The 18,496-nt window shown below is 45.9% G+C and overlaps 1 non-coding gene across 1 annotated transcript; it reads right to left on the bottom strand.

The window, feature by feature from the left end:
* Positions 1-547: 547 nt before the first annotated feature.
* On the bottom strand, positions 548-650 carry LOC144495403 (U6 spliceosomal RNA). Its single transcript, XR_013498252.1, has one exon. It is a non-coding gene; the product is annotated as a U6 spliceosomal RNA (small nuclear RNA).
* Between the last annotated feature and the right edge of the window lie 17,846 nt (positions 651-18,496).

Here is an 18,496-nt window from a genome sequence, read left to right as displayed (position 1 = left end):
GCTTCCTCACACAGATGTGTACAGAACGGATATTCCGAAGCTTTTTCCCAAGGTGGAAGAGTCAATTACTAAGGGGCATCGGTTTAAGGTGTGAGGGGCAAGGTTTAAAGGAGATGTACCAGGCAAGTTTTTTACACAGAGGGTGGTGGGCACCTGGAACTCACTGCCGGGTGAGGTAGTAGAGGCAGATTATGATAGTGACTTTTAAGGGGCTTCTGGACAAATACATGAATAATGTAAAGTTTAAAGTTTATTTATTAGTCACAAGTAGGCTTACATTCACACTGCAATGAAGTTACTGTGAAAATCCCCTAGTTGCCACATTCCGGTGCCTGTTCAGGTACACTGAGGGAAAATTTAGCATGGCCAATGCAACTAACCAGCACATCCTTGGACTGTGGGAGGGAACCGGAGCACCCGGAGGAAACCCTCGCAGACATGAGGAGAACGCGCAAACTCCATACAGATAGTGATCCAAGCCGGGAATTGAACCCGGGTCCCTGGCGCTGTGAGGCAGCAGTGCTAACCACTGCGCCACCGAGCTGTCCTAAATATGGAAATTTCACAAATTTGTGTGTCATCCTTGCTATGATAACCTTCTCTGTATCGTTCCAATTTTAGTATGGGTGCTGCCGAAGTCCGGTCCACACTCCAAGGAGTCCAGAGGATCCGAGGCTCAGTGTCCACTGCACAAGAGGACAGGCAGTCCCAGACACCATTGCTCACTGCATGTAGCACCCCCTCCAAACATCACTCCTTGATCGGGCCTTGTACAATTTAGTTGTAGCCTATGGTCCTCCCTTATCTCGGCGGGGCTAAATGAACATGAAGCTGAGAAAAGAACAATTGAAAATAATTGATGTTCACCTAAATACTCCTGTTCTCGTCGGCTCCATCATTGTTTCCAAATACAGTTCGAGTCCTGAAAGTTTGATGCAATTGGATAAAAAATAAATTATGCAGAAAAGATATAGTCTGAAAAATTAATTGATACATTATTTAAATTTGCATATTTCTGCTTTGATTGCAGTTCTTGTGTCATGTATATTGATATTTCGAAGCAGTAAGATAGAAAGCAGGCCCTGTTGTTTCAGTGTGTAATCAGGTATCACAGGCAGCATTAATAACTGCACATGTTTCCACCACCGAGCAGACCATATTAATGTCACTTTCCATCATATCTCTTTCAGTGAGTGTTACACAGAGGACATGGTTCAGCTGATCAGTCGCTTCAGAGACAAAGCAAGCCGTCGCAATTCGCCGATACAGAGGGCCAAATAATCAACCACGCATCATAGAGCACAGAAACATAGAAAACATAGAAGATAGGAGCAGGAGGAGGCCATTCGGCCCTTCAAGCCTGCTCTGGCATTCAAAGAACAAAGAACAAAGAAAATTATAGCACAGGCCCTTCGGCCCTCCAAGCCTGCACCGACCAGGTTGCCCGGCTGAACTAAAAACTTTCCGGGGACCATATCCCCCTATTCCCATCCTATTCATGTACTTGTCCAGGCGCCCCTTAAAACTCACTATCATATCTGCTTCCACTACCTCCCCTGGCAGCAAGTTCCAGGCACCCACCACCCTCTGTGTAAAAATTCTGCCTCGTACATCTCCTTTAAACCTTGCCCCTCGCAACTTAAACCTGTGCCCCCTAGTAATTGACTCTTCCACCATGGGAAAAAGCTTCTGACTATCCACTCTGTCCATGCCCCTCACAATCTTGTAGATTTCTATCAGGTTGCCCCTCAACCTCCGTCGTTCTAGTGAGAACAAACCAAGTTTAGAACATAGAACATAGAACATAGAACATTACAGCGCAGAACAGGCCCTTTGGCCCACGATGTTGCACCGACCAGTTAAAAAAAAAAACTGTGACCCTCCAACCTAAACCAATTTCTTTTCGTCCATGAACCTATCTACGGATCTCTTAAACGCCCCCAAACTAGGCGCATTTACTACTGATGCTGGCAGGGCATTCCAATCCCTCACCACCCTCTGGGTAAAGAACCTACCCCTGACATCGGTTCTATAACTACCCCCCCTCAATTTAAAGCCATGCCCCCTCGTGCTGGATTTCTCCATCAGAGGAAAAAGGCTATCACTATCCATCCTATCTAAACCTCTAATCATCTTATATGTTTCAATAAGATCCCCTCTTAGCCGCCGCCTTTCCAGCGAAAACAATCCCAAATCCCTCAGCCTCTCCTCATAGGATCTCCCCTCCATACCAGGCAACATCCTGGTAAACCTCCTCTGCACCCTCTCCAAAGCCTCCACATCCTTCCTGTAATGTGGGGACCAGAACTGCACACAGTACTCCAAGTGCGGCCGCACCAGAGTTGTGTACAGTTGCAACATAACGCTACGACTCCTAAATTCAATCCCCCTACCAATAAACGCCAAGACACCATATGCCTTCTTAACAACCTTATCTACTTGATTCCCAACTTTCAGGGATCTATGCACACATACACCTAGATCCCTCTGCTCCTCCACACTATTCAAAGTCCTCCCGTTAGCCCTATACTCAACACATCTGTTATTCCTACCAAAGTGAATTACCTCACACTTCTCCGCATTAAACTCCATCCGCCACCTCTCGGCCCAACTTTGCAACCTGTCTAAGTCTTCCTGCAAACTACGACACCCTTCCTCACTGTCTACCACACCACCGACTTTGGTGTCATCAGCAAATTTGCTAATCCACCCAACTATACCCTCATCCAGATCATTAATAAATATTACAAACAGCAGTGGCCCCAAAACAGATCCCTGAGGTACACCACTTGTAACCGCACTCCATGATGAATATTTACTATCAACCACCACCCTCTGTTTCCTATCCGCTAGCCAATTCCTGATCCAATTTCCTAGATCACCCCCAATCCCATACATCTGCATTTTCTGCAGAAGCCTACCATGGTGAACCTTATCAAACGCCTTACTAAAATCCATATATACCACGTCCACTGCCTTGCCCCCATCCACCTCCTTGGTCACTTTCTCAAAAAACTCAATAAGGTTAGTAAGGCACGACCTACCTGCCACAAAACCATGCTGACTATCACCTATCAATTCATTACTCTCCAAATAACTATAAATCCTATCCCTTATAATTTTTTCCAACATCTTGCCGACAACAGAAGTGAGACTCACCGGTCTATAATTCCCGGGGAAGTCTCTGTTCCCCTTCTTAAACAATGGGACAACATTCGCTAACCTCCAATCTTCTGGTACTATACCAGAGGCCAACGACGACCTGAAGATCAGAGCCAGAGGCTCTGCAATCACTTCTCTTGCCTCCCAGAGAATCCTTGGATAAATCCCATCCAACTTCTCCTCATGGCTAATGCCCTCCATACCAGGCAACATCCTGGTAAATCTTTTCTGTACCCTCTCCAAAACCTGCACATCCTCTGGTTGTGTGGCGACCAGAATTGAACACTATATTCCAAGTGCGGCCTAACTTAGGTTCCATAAAACTCATCACGACTATCGCTGATCGTCCAACTCAATAGCCTAATCCTGCTTTCTCCCCAAAATCTTTGATCCTATTCGCCCCAAGTGCTATATCTCACCGCCTCTTGAATGCATTCAATGTTTTGGCATCAACTACCTCCTGTGGTAATGAATTCCACAGGCTCATCACTCTTTGGGTGAAGAAATGTCTCCTCACCTCCATCCTAAATGGTCTACCCTGAATCCTCAGACTGTGACCCCTGGTTCTGGACTCTCCCACCATCGGGAACATCCTCCCTGCATCTACTATCTCGTCCGGTTAGAATTTTATACGTCTCTATGAGATCCCGCCCATTCGTCTGAACTCCAGTGGAAACAATCCTAACCTAGAAGCCATTCAGCCCATTGTGTCTATGTTTTTGCTTTCAAGAGTTCTGAAGTTCAATTTTAAAGTTTGGTTATCAGTGTCACAAGTAGGCTTACATTAACACTGCAATGGAGTTACCTCAGGAATTTCTTCAGCCAGAGAGTGGTGAATCTGCGGAACTCTTTGCTGCAGAAGGCTGTGGAGGCCACGTCATTGAGTGTCTTTAAGACAGAGATAGATAGGTTCTTGATTAATAAGGGGAAAAGGCAGGAGAAGGGGAATGAGAAAAATATCAGCCATGATTGAATGGCGGGGCAGACGCGATGGGCCGAGTGGCCTAATTCTGCTCCTAAGTCTTATGGTCTTATGATTGATTACATCCTTCTAGAGGACAATTGGAGCCTCACAATTGGAGTTTAGAAGGCTGAGGGGTGATCTTATAGAGACCTATAAGATAATGAAGGGGCTGGATAGAGTAGAAGTGGAGAGGTTCTTTCCACTTAGAAAGGAAACCAGAACTAGAGGGCACAGCCTCAAAATAAAGGGGGGTCAGTTTAGGACAGAGTTGAGGAGGAACTTCTTCTCTCAGAGGGTGGTGAATCTCTGGAATTCTCTGCCCACTGAAGTGGTGGAGGCTACCTCGTTGAATATGTTTAAGCCACGGATAGATGGATTTCTGATCAATCAGGGAATTAAGGGTTATGGGGAGCAGGCAGGTAAGTGGAACTGATTCACTTCAGATCAGCCATGATCTTATTGAATGGCGGGGCAGGCTCGAGGGACTAGATGGCCTACTCCTGCTCCTAGTTCTTATGTTCTTATTATACCCATTATACCCATTGCCTCACAGCACCAGGGAGCCAGGTTCGATTCCCGGCTTGGGTCACTATCTGTGCGGAGTATGCACATTCTCCCTGTGTCTATGTGGGTTTCCTCTGGGTGCTCCGGTTTCCTCCCACAGTCCAAAAGACGTGCTGGTTAGGTGCATTGGCTGTGCTAAATTCTCCCTCAATGTACCTGAACAGGCACCGGAGTGCGGAGACTCGGGGATTTTCATAGTAACCTCATTGCAGTGTTAATGTAAGCCTGTTTGTGACAAATAAATAAACAATCTAACAGTCTATTTCATTCAGAACACCCAACATTGCTGTACTCCCTCTGTACTGCTTTTCCTCTCAGTGGATCTATTGTATCCACCTGAGAAGACAGACAGGGCCTCAGTTTTCCCATGTCATTCTAAAGAGGGACCCCCAGCAATGCAGACTCCCCTCAGTACTGTGCTGGAGTGTCAGTTTTAACAGTGCAGAAGGAGGCCATTGAGCCCACATCTACAACAGTCCCACCCAGGCCTATCCCTGTAACCCCACATATTTACCCTGCTAATCCCCCTAACCAGCAGATTTTTGGACATTAAGGGGCAATTTAGCATGGCTAATCCCCTCAACCTGCACATCCATGGACACCAAGAGGCAATTTAGCATGACCAATATTGGAATACTTGTTGAGAGAGTTGACTTTCATAAAATCCCTACAGTACAGAAGAGGCCATTCTGCCCTTCAAATCTGCACCGACTATCTGAAAGAGCATCTTACCCACTCCCTAACCCCATGAACTCACATATTAATCCTGCTAATTTCCCTAACCTATACATCTTGGGATAATTTAGCATGGCCAATCCACCTAACCTGCACATCGTTGGCCTATGGGAGGAAACCCACGGAGACACAGGCAAACACAGACAGTCACCCCAGGCTGGAATTGAACCCGGGTGCCTGGAGCTGTGAGGGAGCAATGCTAACTACCGTGCCACCACGCTGCCCAAAATAACTGCCCTTGAGAAGGTGGTGATGAGCTGCCTTCTTGAACCACCACAGTCCCTGAGGTGTAGGTACACCCAATGTGCTGCTGGGGAGGGAATTCCATGATTTTGATCCATCGACAGTGAAGGAACAGCGATATATTTCCAAGTCAGGATGGAAACTCTCTGAAAATTATTGAATTATTTAAACATGCTATTATAAAAATAAGAATAACTATTTTATAATTCATTTTAGTCAGAGATGACTCGCTTTCCTCCTGCTCATGCTCTGCCACATTATAGATTCACGGAAATCCGGAAAAGTAATTTAAAGTGTGAATTTACTTCTTTTTGTTACGGGGATGTGGTTCACACTGACTATGCTGCTTTCATTGTCTGTTTCTGATTATCCTGGGACGGTCGTGCTAAGCGCTTTTCTGAGATCGTATCTGCAACAGAGTGGCTTAGTAGGCTACTTCAAAGAACATAAAACTTAATCACATTACATGGAACTTGAGTTGCGCATAGACCAGTTAAGAGTTTAAGAATATGATAATTTTTAATAATCTTTCATGGGATGTGAACATCGCCGGCTGGACCAATATATATTGCCCATCCCTAGTTGCCCTTGAGAAGGTGGTGGTGAGCTGCCTTCTTGAACCAATGCAGTCCATGTGGCATAGGTACATCTTCAGTGCTGTTAGGTAGGCAGTGCCAGGATTTTGACCCAGTGACAGTGAAGGAAAGTCCATTTATTAGTGCCACAAATAGACTTACATTAACACTACAATGAAGTTAATCTGAAAACCCCCCCGTGAAAATCCGCAATGTTGATATAGTTCCAAGTCAGGGTGGTTGGAGAGAAAATTGATGGGTTCTCAAGTGCCTGCTGCCCTTGTCCTTCTAGATGGTGGGGTGTCTGTGTCTAAAAGGCGCTGTCGGAGGAGGTTTAGCAAGTACATCTTGTAGATGGTACACATGGCCGCCACTGTGTTCTAAAGTGGTGGATGTAGTGCCAATCAAGCGGGCTACTTGTAATGGGGTGACATGGTGGCACAGTGGTTAGCAATGCTGCTTCACAGCGCCAAGGACCCAGGTTCGATTCCCAGCTTGGGTCACTGTCTATGTGGAGTTTGCACATGCTGCGTGGGTTTCCTCCGGGTGCTCCAGTTTCCTCCCACATTCTGAAAGACTTGTTGGTTAGGTGCATTGACCCAAACAGGTGCTGGACTGTGGCGACTAGGAGAACTTCATTGCAATGTTAATGTAATCCTTACTTGTGACTCGTAAATAAACTTTTAAAAAAAACTTTCGCTCTGCCCTGGATGGTGTTGATTTTCTTGAGTGTTGTTGGAGCTGCACCCATCCAGTCAAGTGGAGAGTATTCCATCAGATTCCTGACTTGTGCCTTGTAGATGGTGGACAGGCTTTGGGGAGTCAGGAGTTGAGTTACTCACTGCAGGCTTCCCAGCTTCTGACTGGTGCTTGTAGCCAGAATATTTCTATTTGATTTGATTTATTATTGTCACATGTATTGGGGATACAGTGAAAAGTATTGTTTCTTGCGCGCTGTACAGATGAAACATGCCATTTGTAAAGTACATATGGGAAAAGGAAAAGGACAGGGTGCAGAGTATGGGCAGGATTTTCCAGCTTCACTCGTCCCAAAACCAGAAAATCCCACCTGAGGTCAACAGACCTTTCCATGGTTCGCCCCTCACCCATTCTGGGGCGGTGAAACGTTTCCCCATAGTGTTATAGTTACAGGTAGGGTGAAGAGAAAGATCAGCATAATAAATGATAGGTCCATTCAAAAGTCTGATGATAGCAGGGAAGAAACTCTTCTTCGAATCATTGAATTCCTGCAGTGCAGAAGAGGCCATTGGGCCCATCATGTCTGCACCGGCTCCCTGATAGAGCATCCTACCCAGTCCCTGCCCACCACCCTATCCCTGTAACCCACACATTAGTCCCACTTCGTGTTTGTATGTATATGGCCGGCTCAATTCAGTTTCTGTTCGATGACCTCCAAGATGTTGACTGTGATGGTAAGTCCATTGAATGTCAATGGGAGATGATTAGATTCTCTCTTGCTGGTGATGTTCATAGCCTGGTAGTTACAGACCTCTTACATAACCAGAGTAGTCCAAACAACCGCTTGAGCCTGCTATTGTATTCAGTTGGATCATGGCTGATCTTCCACCTTCATTTTTAAACAATTTTTTTTATTAGAGTCACATGTAGGGTTACATTAACACTGCAATGAACTTCCTGTGAAAATTCCCCAGTCGCTATGCTCCGGCACCTGTTCGGGTACACTGAGGGAGAATTTGGCATGACCAATGCACCTAACCCGCATATCTTTGGACTGTGGGAGGAAACCAGAGCACAAGAAACAATACTTTTCACTGTATATCAATACATGTGGCAGTAATAAATCAAATCAAATGATAAGTTTTTGATACTCAATGATCCTTGGTCAAAGCCGGTACATTAAGGATCAAATAGCGAGCCTAAAGCACTTACCGCGGAAGACTTAAATGGATTCATACTTTACGTGTATTATGCAAAGGGGCGGCACGGTGGCACGGTGGTTAGCACTGCTGCCTCATAGCGCCAGGGACCCGGGTTTGATTCCCGGCTTGGGTCACTATCTGTGTGGAGTTTGAATGTTATCCCCGTGTCTACATGGGTTTCTTCTGGGTGCTCTGGTTTCCTCCCACAGTCTGAAAGACATGCTGGTTAGGTGCATTGACCCGAACAGGCGTCGGAGTATGGCCACAAGGGGAATTTCACAGTAACTTCATTGCAGTGTTAATGTAAGCCTTACTTGTGACTAACAAATAAACTTTACTTTAACAAGACACCCTGAAAGATCAAGTTTATTCATTTGTGTCACAAGTAGGCTTACGTTAACACTGCAATGAAGGTACTTTGAAAACCCCCTTGTCGCCACACCCGGCACCTGTTCGGGTCAATGAACCCTAACCAGCATGTCTTTCGGAATGTGGGAAGAAACCAAGAAATTCAGTTAATAGGGAGAGTTATAGAACAAAGAGATGTAGGGGTACATGTTCATAGCTCCTTGAAAGTGGAGTCACAGGTGGACAGAGTGGTGAAGAAGGCATTCAGCATGCTTAGTTTCATCGGTCAGAACATTGAATGCAGGAGTTGGGACGTCTTGTTAAAGTTGTACCAAGACATTGGTAAGGCCACACTTGGAATACTGTGTACAATTCTGGTCACCCTATTATAGAAAGGATATTATTAAACTAGAAAGAGTGCAGAAAAGATTTACTAGGATGCTACCGGGACTTGATGGATTGAGTTATAAGGAGAGGCGGAATAGACTGGGACTTTTTTCTCTGGAGTGTCGGAGGCTGAGGGGTGACCTTATAGAGGTCTATAAAATAATGAGGGGCATAGACAAGGTAGATAGTCAATATCTTTTCCCAAAGGTAGAGGAGTCTAAAACTAGAGGGCATAGGTTTAAGGTGAGAGGGGAGAGATACAAAAGTGTCCAGAGGGGCAATTTTTTCACACAGAGGGTGGTGAGTGTCTGGAACAAGCTGCCAGAGGTAGTAGTAGAGGCGGGTACAATTTTATCTTTAAAAAAGCATTTAGATAGTTACATGGGTACGATGGGTATAGAGAGATATGGGCCAAATGCGGGCAATTGGGATTAGCTTCGGGGTTTTTTTAAAAAATGGCGGCATGGACAAGTTGGGCTGAAGGGCCTGTTTCCATGCTGTAAACCTCTATGACTCTAAACCGGAGCAAAGACACAGGGAGACTCCACACAGCCAGTCACCCAAGCTGGGAATCGAACCCAGGTCCTTGGCGCTATAAGGCAGCAGTGCTAACCACTGTGCCACTGTGCCGCCCATAAAGCCATGCAAGGGAAACTACAACTTTGAATATTTACAATTTGCATTGAATAGTTTAACATTCTTAAGACATGTTTGCTTAAATGCTTTCTGTATTAAACCATAAAGAAAGGACTTTTAAAAATCTGACTTGCTAATATTGACCTTTACCTGTGTAACATGACATTTAACACGGATTAAAAGCTGAGCTATCTTTTTAATATTATAACTCAACCATAACCTTCATTCATTATAGATTAATACTTCCGACTAGAATTAATGAATGTGTGTTAGCTCAATAGCAACACAACTTTATTCAGTGCATGTCAGACACTGTTAAGTGATATCCATCTTTATTAAATGCTTCCTTCTTCAGGGAATATAGCATGTCACAGCATGAATGGGTTTGAATGACCCCAGTATGAATTCTGATTTGTACGCTGTGTACGGATTGTACACAGGATGGCTTTAAAGAAAAATTATGTTCCGAGAATGTTGTCCTGGCCAACCTTTATCCCTCAACCAAACAGACTTACTGAGTATTAATGCCACTGCCCAATGCTACCGTTTCTGTACTCTGCCACAGTGACTACATATCAAAAGGCCCCAACAACAACACAATGCACTTGTACAGCACATCCAACATAGTAAAATGTCCCAAGGCACTTGATGGGGAAAAAATATCAAACTAGGTTTGAAAGCCAGCCACACTCGGGGATATTCGGGTAGGTGACCAAATCTTGGTCCAAGAAATATACATAGAAACATAGAAAACAAAAGCAGGAGGAGGCCATTTGGCCCTTCCAGTCTGCTCCACCATTCATTATGATCATGGCTGATCATTTCAAATTCAATAACCTGATTCCCCCCTTCCCCCAATATCCCTTGATCCCCTTCGTCCCAAGTATGTTAATTTCTTCTTGAAATTACACAAAGTTTTGGCCTCAACTTCTTTCTGTGGTACTGAATTCCACACACTCGCCACTCTCTGGGTGAAGAAATATCTTCTCACCTCAGTCCTAAAAGGTTTATCCCTTACCCTCAAACTGCGATCCCTAATTCTGGACTCGCCCACCATTGGGAACATCAGGGATAGGTTTTAATGAGGGTCTTAAGGGAGAGAGAGAGAGGTGGAGCAGTTTGGGAAAGGAATTACTGAGCTTAGGCCCTAGGGATGGCCACCAAGAGTGGAGTGAAGAAAAGTTTGGATGCGCAAGATGCCTACAAATGGTAAGTTACCCTTCTAACATTTGACTGAAATTAGTGCAGGAACTGCTATCTTGGCAGTTTTATTTTAATAGATTAGGTCAAAGCACATCAAGCCAGCTGATTTAGATCTGTTTGCTCATCCCTTTGCCTTTCTCTTTGTTCTTTAATATTTAATTGTACTGTAGATCCGCTGAGCATCTACACTTTGATATGCCAGCTGATAGGTCAACACCCACACAATTCAGCAGATATATATTTTTTATTCAATCATGAGACAAGGGCATCGCTGGCTGGCCAGCAGTTATTGCCCATCCCTAGTTTCCCGTAGAATGCGGTGATGAGCTGACTTCTTGAATCGCTGCACTCCACGTGCTGTGGGTTGACCCTCAATGCTTTTAGGGAGGGAATTCCAGGGTTTTGACCCAGTGACTGCGAAGGAACGGCCGATGTATTTCCAAGTCAGGATGGTGAGTGGCTTGGAGGGGAAGTTGCAGGTGGTGGTTTTTCCATGTATCTGCTGCCCTTGTCCTTCGAGATGGAAGTGGTCATGGGTTTGGAAGAATTTGTTGAATTACTGCAGTGCATCTTGTAGATAGTACACACTGCTGCTACTGAGCGTTCAGTGATGGAAGGAGTGGACTTTTTGCGGATGTGGTGCCAATCAAGCGGGTTGCTTTGTCTTAGATGGTGTCAAGCTTCTTGAGTATTGTTGGAGCTGCACCCATCCAGTCAAGTGGGGAGTATTCCATCACACTCCTGACTTGTGCCTTGTAGATGGTGGATAGGCTTTGGGGAGTCAGGAGGTGAGTTACTCACCACAGTATTCCTAGCCTCTGGACTGCTCCTGTAGCCACTATGCTTATGTGGTCAGTCCAATTGCATTTCTGGTCAATGGTAACCCCAAAGATGTTGGCAGATATGGGACAGAATATTCTAGATGCGCAAGATGCTGGATCAGGGGAGAAAAGCTGAGTGAAACTTGTCAGCTTCGCAGCAACATTTGCCCGCCTGGTTTAACAGCACACTGCAATTTCAAGGCACTGGCAAGGATTACACACAGTAAGAAGTTTAACAACACCAGGTTAAAGTCCAACAGGTTTATTTGGTAGCAAAAGCCACACAAGCTTTCGGAGCTCCAAGCCCCTTCTTCAGGTGAGTGGGAATTCTGTTCACAAATAGGGCATGTCACAGGCATTCGGCCTCTGATATTCGGGTAAGCGTTCTCCAAGGCGGCCTTCACGACACACGACGGCGCAGAGTCGCTGAGCAGAAACTGATAGCCAAGTTCCCCACACACGAGGACGGCCTCAACCGGGATATTGGGTTCATGTCACACTATTTGTAACCCCCACAGTTGCCTGGACCTGCAGAGTTTCACTGGCTGTCTTGTCTGGAGACAATACACATCTTTTTAGCCTGTCTTGATGCTCTCTCCACTCACATTGTTTGTTTCTTAAAGACTTGATTAGCTGTAAATATTCACATTCCAACCATTATTCTGTAAATTGAGTCTGTGTCTTTATATGCCCTGTTTGTGAACAGAATTCCCACTCACCTGAAGAAGGGGCTTGGAGCTCCGAAAGCTTGTGTGGCTTTTGCTGCCAAATAAACCCGTTGGACTTTAACCTGGTGTTGTTAAACTTCTTACTGTGTTTAACCCAGTCCAACGTCAGCATCTCCACATGAGGATTACACAGCCAGCTGGAGAGGCGGGGCCTAAGCACACTGGCAAAGCCGGCATTCTGAGATCGGGGCGACGTTCTTAATGTGTCCCGGGGAGGGGCACTGCCAGGGGACACTGCCAGGGGGCACTGCCACGGACACTGCCAGGGTGCAGAATGTAGTGTTACAGTCATAGCTAAGGTGTAGAGAAAGATCAACTTAATGCAAGGTAAGTCCATTCAAATGTCTGACTGCAGCAGGGAAGAAGCTGTTCTTGAGTCGGTTGGTATGTGACCTCAGACTTTTGTATATTTTTCCCGACGGAAGAAGGTGGAAGAGAGTATGTCCGGGGTGCGTGGGGTCCTTAATTATGCTGGTTGCTTTGCTGAGGCAGTGGGAAGTGTAGACAGAGTCAATGGATGGGAGGCTTGTTTGCGTGATGGATTGGCTACATTCACGACCTTTTGTAGTTCCTTGCAGTCTTGGGCAGCGCAGGAGCCGTACCAAGCTGTGATACAACCAGAAAGAATGCTTTCTGTGGTGCATCTGTAAAGGTTGGTGAGAGTCTTAGCTGACATGCCAAATTTCCTTTGTAGAGGCATTGGTGGGCTTTCTTAACTATAGTGTCGGCAAGGGGGGACCAGGACAGGTGTTTGGTGATCTGGACACCTAAAAACCTGAAGCTCTCGACCCTTTCTTCTTCGTTCCCATTGATGTAGACAGGGGCATGTTCTCCTTTACGCTTCCTGAAGTCGATGACAATCTCCTTCGTTTTGTTGACATTGAGGGAGAGATTATTGTTGCCGCACCAGTTCACCAGATTCTCTATCTCATTCCTAAGAGGTGAAGCTTCACAGACAAGGCCTAAAATATTCAGGGGAGGCATTGGCCTAGTGGTATTATCACTAGACTATTAATCCAGGAACTCAGCTAATGTTCTGGGGACCCGGGTTCGAATCCCACCACGGCAGATAGTCAAATTCGAATTCAATTTAAAAATCTGGAATTAAGAATCTACTGATGATCATGAAACGATTGTCGCAAAAACCCATCTGGGTCACTAATGTCCTTTAAGGAAGGAAATCTGCCGTCCTTACTCGGTCTGGCCTACATGTGACTCTAGAGCCACAGCAATGTGGTTGACTCTCTCTCAACTGCCCTTGGGCAATAAAGTCTGGCCAGTCATCGATGTCCATGACCGAGGAATTAAAAAAATACAGATAAAACGTACCATTCATAGAGTACACAAGGGAGAAGAGAAGGACAGGGTGCTGAATATTGCGTTGCAGTTAATAATAGGTTGAAGAGAAAGATCAGCTTAATTTGTGATATAGTTATGGCTATTACATATTTAATAGAGTCACAGTTGTGGCAGAGACTGCCACATCATGTATTAGACTATTACCAGCCAGCTCAGGACACATTGAACCGGAGGAGAAGCACGCCATCCACACTCCCGAGGGACTGCATAAGAAGAATAAGATCCCTAGATAAGATCTTGACAGAATTGTCAACATCCTATCTATTGTGGCAGAATAATGTCAGACATATTGCATTTTTCTGAAGCACTCTTCCCTTTGAATCTTTTCCTGTTTCCATCTTCTCTTCATCTGCATGAGCTGAATGAGGTTCCCAAATTTTGAAATGTCACAAACAATACATGGATGGGAACTGGGGATGTTTCCACTACAGCAGCAGTTTATAACCAGTGTCAAGTTGCTTAATATTTATGGGAGTACCGAGTGTGTTAAAGGAACATGCAAAGTATTGACCAGAGCTCTGCCACAGTTAATTAACCTTCTGTGTTGGCAGAGTAACTCAGATTTGATTTGATTTGATTTACAATTGCCACATGTATTAGTATATAGTGAAAAATATTATTTCTTGTGCACTAAACAGACAAAGCATACCTTACATGGAGAAGGAAACGAGAGAGTGCAGAATGTAGTGTTACAGTCACAACTAGGGTGCAGAGAAAGATCAACTTAATATAAGGTGGGTCCATTCAAATGTCTGATGGCAGCAGGGAAGAAGCCCTAATAGTGTCCTAAACGTGTAAAATACAACTGAGAATCACAAATAAGTTTAACACAATCAGACTGGGGGAGTAGTCACACAGCATTCACCACAAAAGCAAGTTATGTTCTCATCTTCTGACTAAAGAGTTTGATTTAGATCTAAACCTGCAAGCTATCATGTTAAAAGATATTGCCCCCGAAAGTTACATTATGGCCTAAAAAGCACAGTGCACTGAAATCCTAGACCCAACCATCTTCAGCTGCTTCATCAATGACCTTCCCTCCGCCATAAGGTCAGAAGTGGGGATGTTCACCAATGATTGCACCATTCGCGACTCCTCAGCTACTGAAGCAGTCTATGTTCAAATGTAACAAGATCTGGACAATATCCAGGCTTGGGCTGACAAGGGGCAAGTAACGTTCGCACCACACAAATGCCAGGCAATGACCATCACTAATAAGAGACACTCTAACCACCACCCCTTGACATTCAATGGTGCTCTCATCACTGGATCCCCCACGTCAACATCCTGGGGGTTACCATTGACCAGAACTCAACTGGACTCACCACATAAATACAGTGGCTCCAAGAGCAGGTCAGAGGCTAGGAATACTGTGGCGAGTAACTCACCTCCTGACTCCCCAGAGCCTATCCACCATCGACAAGGTACAAGTCAGGAGTGTGATGGAATACTCCCCACTTGCCTGGATGGGTGCAGCTCCAACAACACTCAAGAAGCTTGACACCATCCAGGACAGAGCAGCCCACTTGATTGGCACCACATCTAGAAACATTCAATCCCTCTACCACCGACGCTCAGTAGCAGCAGTGTGTACTATCGACAAGATGCACTGCAGCAATTCACCAAAGATCTTTAGGCAGCACCTTCCAAACCCACGACCACTTCCATCTAGAAGGACAAGGGCAGCAGATACATGGAACACCACCATCTGCAAGTTCCCCTCCAAGCCACTCACCATCCCGACTTGGAAATACATCGCTGTTTCTTCGCAATTGCTGGGTCAAAATCCTGGAATTCCCTCCCCAACGGCATTGTGGGTCAACCCACAGGACATGGACTGCAGCGATTCACGAAGGCAGCTCACCACCACCTTCTCAAGGGCAACAGGAGATGGGTAATAAATGCCAGCCAGCAATGCCCACGTCCCGCGAATGAATAAAAAAAGATCCATCTCTCTGACCCTTCAGCGAGTATGCAGACCCATTCATTTTCAATGGGCCAACACCTTTCGCAACAAAGTGTTCGTCAAAGTGATGCCATGGGATTTTTTTAGTCCTTGTCTGTGAAGCCTCACCTCTGCTAAAGTTTTTTAAAGTTTATTTATTAGTGTGACAAGTCGGCTTACCTTAACACTACAATGAAGCTACTGTGAAAGTTCTATAGTCGCCACACTTTGGCGTCTGTTCGGGTACACTGAGGGAGAAATTAGCATGGCCAATGCACCCTAATCAGCATGTCTTTCGGGCTGTGGGAGGAAATCGGAGCACCCAGAGGAAACACAAGCAGATACAGGAGGGCACAATGGCGTAGTAGTTAGCACTACTGCCTCACAGCACCAGGGATCCGGGATCGATTCCCGGCTTGGGTCACTCTGTGTGGAGTTTGCATATTCTCCCTGTGTCTGCGTGGATTTCCTCCGGGTGCTCTGGTTTCCACCCACAGTCCAAAGGGGATGCGGGTTAGGTGGATTGGCCATGCTACATTGCCCCTTAGTGTCAGGTGGACTAGCTCGGCTAAATGTATGGGGTTATGGGATAAGACCTGGGTGGGATTGTGGTCGGTGCAGACTCGAATGCACTCCTTCTGCACTGTGGGATTCTGTGGTTCTATACGGGGAGAACATGCAAACTCCACACAGACAGTGACCCAAGCTGAGAATTGAACATGGGCCCCTGGCGCTGTGAGGCAGCCGTGCTAACCACTATGCCACCGTGCCGCCCCTGTTTGTGCAGCAAACTGCACTGGCATCTCACCGTAGCTCAGGGAAAAATGCTGTACAGGAATGTTGTGCATGAGGAACGGTGGGGAAAGGGTGGAGATGGGGTAGTCGGGGTGGGGGTGTGGGGTTTGGGGGGGAAGCGGAGCAGATTTAATTGGACAGCTCTTTCAAAGTGCTAGCATCGGCTGGTCGGAGCAAACGACCTCCTTCTGCTCCGTATGATTCTGCCATTCAGGTTTTTTGGCCGTTGAGATTAATTGGGCGGAGAGAGTGCTCTCATTCCTCGAGGTGCCCGAATGATTCTGGCCTCTTGTCTCCCCAGTGGCTAATTACATTGGATACATTGCCCAGGACGAGAGGAGCAGCTAAAAATATTCGCATGAAACCACACAATGCCCTGCAATTAGTGACCTGCTTTTATGGCTTGTTAATTCTGCCATTTTAGACATTCCCTGCACTGTATGCTAAAACATTCACACTTAAACTGCTTTAACATGGCACACTCTCATTTAAAATGAAGAATCGTCAAGCGAACCTCCAACGAGTGACCTTTCTAAGCACCATAGCGGGACCTGCAATGGTTTTTGGACAGCTTCCCTTTACATATCACTTACTTTAATTAAAAGCTAAACTGACTCCAGTTTCCAACCGTGGGAGTTGCTTTGCGTTCAGTGGGCAGATCACTCTTGTGGCTGGCTGAGACTTGTCACTTCCCCAACTAGGGTTGGTTTCTCTGGAGCAGCAGAGGCTGAGGGGAGAGCTGATAGAAGCCTAGAAAATTCTGAGAGGCGTAGATAGGGTCGGCAGTCAGAATCTTTTTCCCAGAGTTGAAATACCTAATACCAGGGGGCATGCACTTAAGGTGAGAGGGGGGAAAGTTCAAAGGGGACAAGTTTTCTTCACACACAGAGAGTTGGAGGTGTCTGGAAGGCGCTGCCAAGGGTGATGGTGGAGGCAGGTACAACAGGGGCTTTTGAGGGGCTTTTAGATAAGCACATGAATATGCAAGGAATAGAGCGATATGAACCAAGGGCAGGCAGAAGGGATTTGGTTTAATTTGGCATCATGTACAGCACAACATCGTGGGCCAAAGGGTCTGTTCCTGTGCTGTACTGTGCCATGTTCTATAATGCGATGGAAATAAAATCATCCTCGTTCTCCAGTCCCTCTGCCCCTGTCCGGCTCCAACAGCTATGATCTTTCAGAAATATGTGTATGAGAGGAGATCAAAACTAGACTGAGACCAGCCAGCAACTTTTTATTTTTTGCTTTGATCTCTGATGGCCTCCTTCAATCATCACTCAATGTTGACTAACAGCAACCAGGACCAGAACATAGGGACAGGAGAAGGCCATTCAGCAGCCTCCAGCCTATTCTGCCATTCAATTAGATCATGTGTCTTCACTCCAATTACCTACCTCTTATACAGCTCTCAATATTAATTGAGTTTAAGTTTATAGTTTATTTATTAGTGCCACAAGTAGGCTTACATTAACACTGCAATGAAGTTACTGTGAAAATCTCCCAGTTGCCACACTCTGGTGCCTGCTCGGGTACTCTGAGGGAGAATTTAGCATGGTCAATCCACCTAACCCGCACATCTTTTGACTGAAGGAGGAAACCGGAGCACCCGGAGGAAACCCACGCAGACACGGGGAGAACGCACAAACTCCGCACAGACAGTGACCCAAGCAGGGAATCGAGCCTGGGTCTCTGGCACTGAGGCAGCAGTGCTAACCACTGGTTGTATCACAGCTAGGTTTGGCTCCTGCTCTGGCTAAGACCACAAGAAACTACAAAAGGTTGTGAATGTAGCCGAATCCATCACGCAAACCAGCCTCCCATCCATTGACTCTGTCTACACTTCCCGCTGCCTCGGCAAAGCAGCCAGTATAATTAAGGACTCCACGCACCCTGGGCACACTCACTTCCACCTTCTTTTGGCAGGAAAAAGAGAGAAAAGTTTGAGGTCACATACCAACCAACTCAAGAACAGCTTCTTCCCTGCTGCCGTCAGACTTTTGAATGGACCTACCTCGCATTAAGTTGATCTTTCTCTACACCGTAGCTATGACTGTAACACTACATTCTGCACTCTCTCCTTTCCTTATCTATGAACGGTATGCTTTGTCTGTATAGCGCGCAAGAAAC

This window comes from Mustelus asterias, chromosome 6 (genome assembly GCF_964213995.1).
Source record: "Mustelus asterias chromosome 6, sMusAst1.hap1.1, whole genome shotgun sequence".
In the NCBI taxonomy this organism is placed as follows: domain Eukaryota; kingdom Metazoa; phylum Chordata; class Chondrichthyes; order Carcharhiniformes; family Triakidae; genus Mustelus; species Mustelus asterias.
Note: the sequence above shows the minus strand (reverse complement) of the source record. Positions and strands in the feature narration are given on the sequence as shown.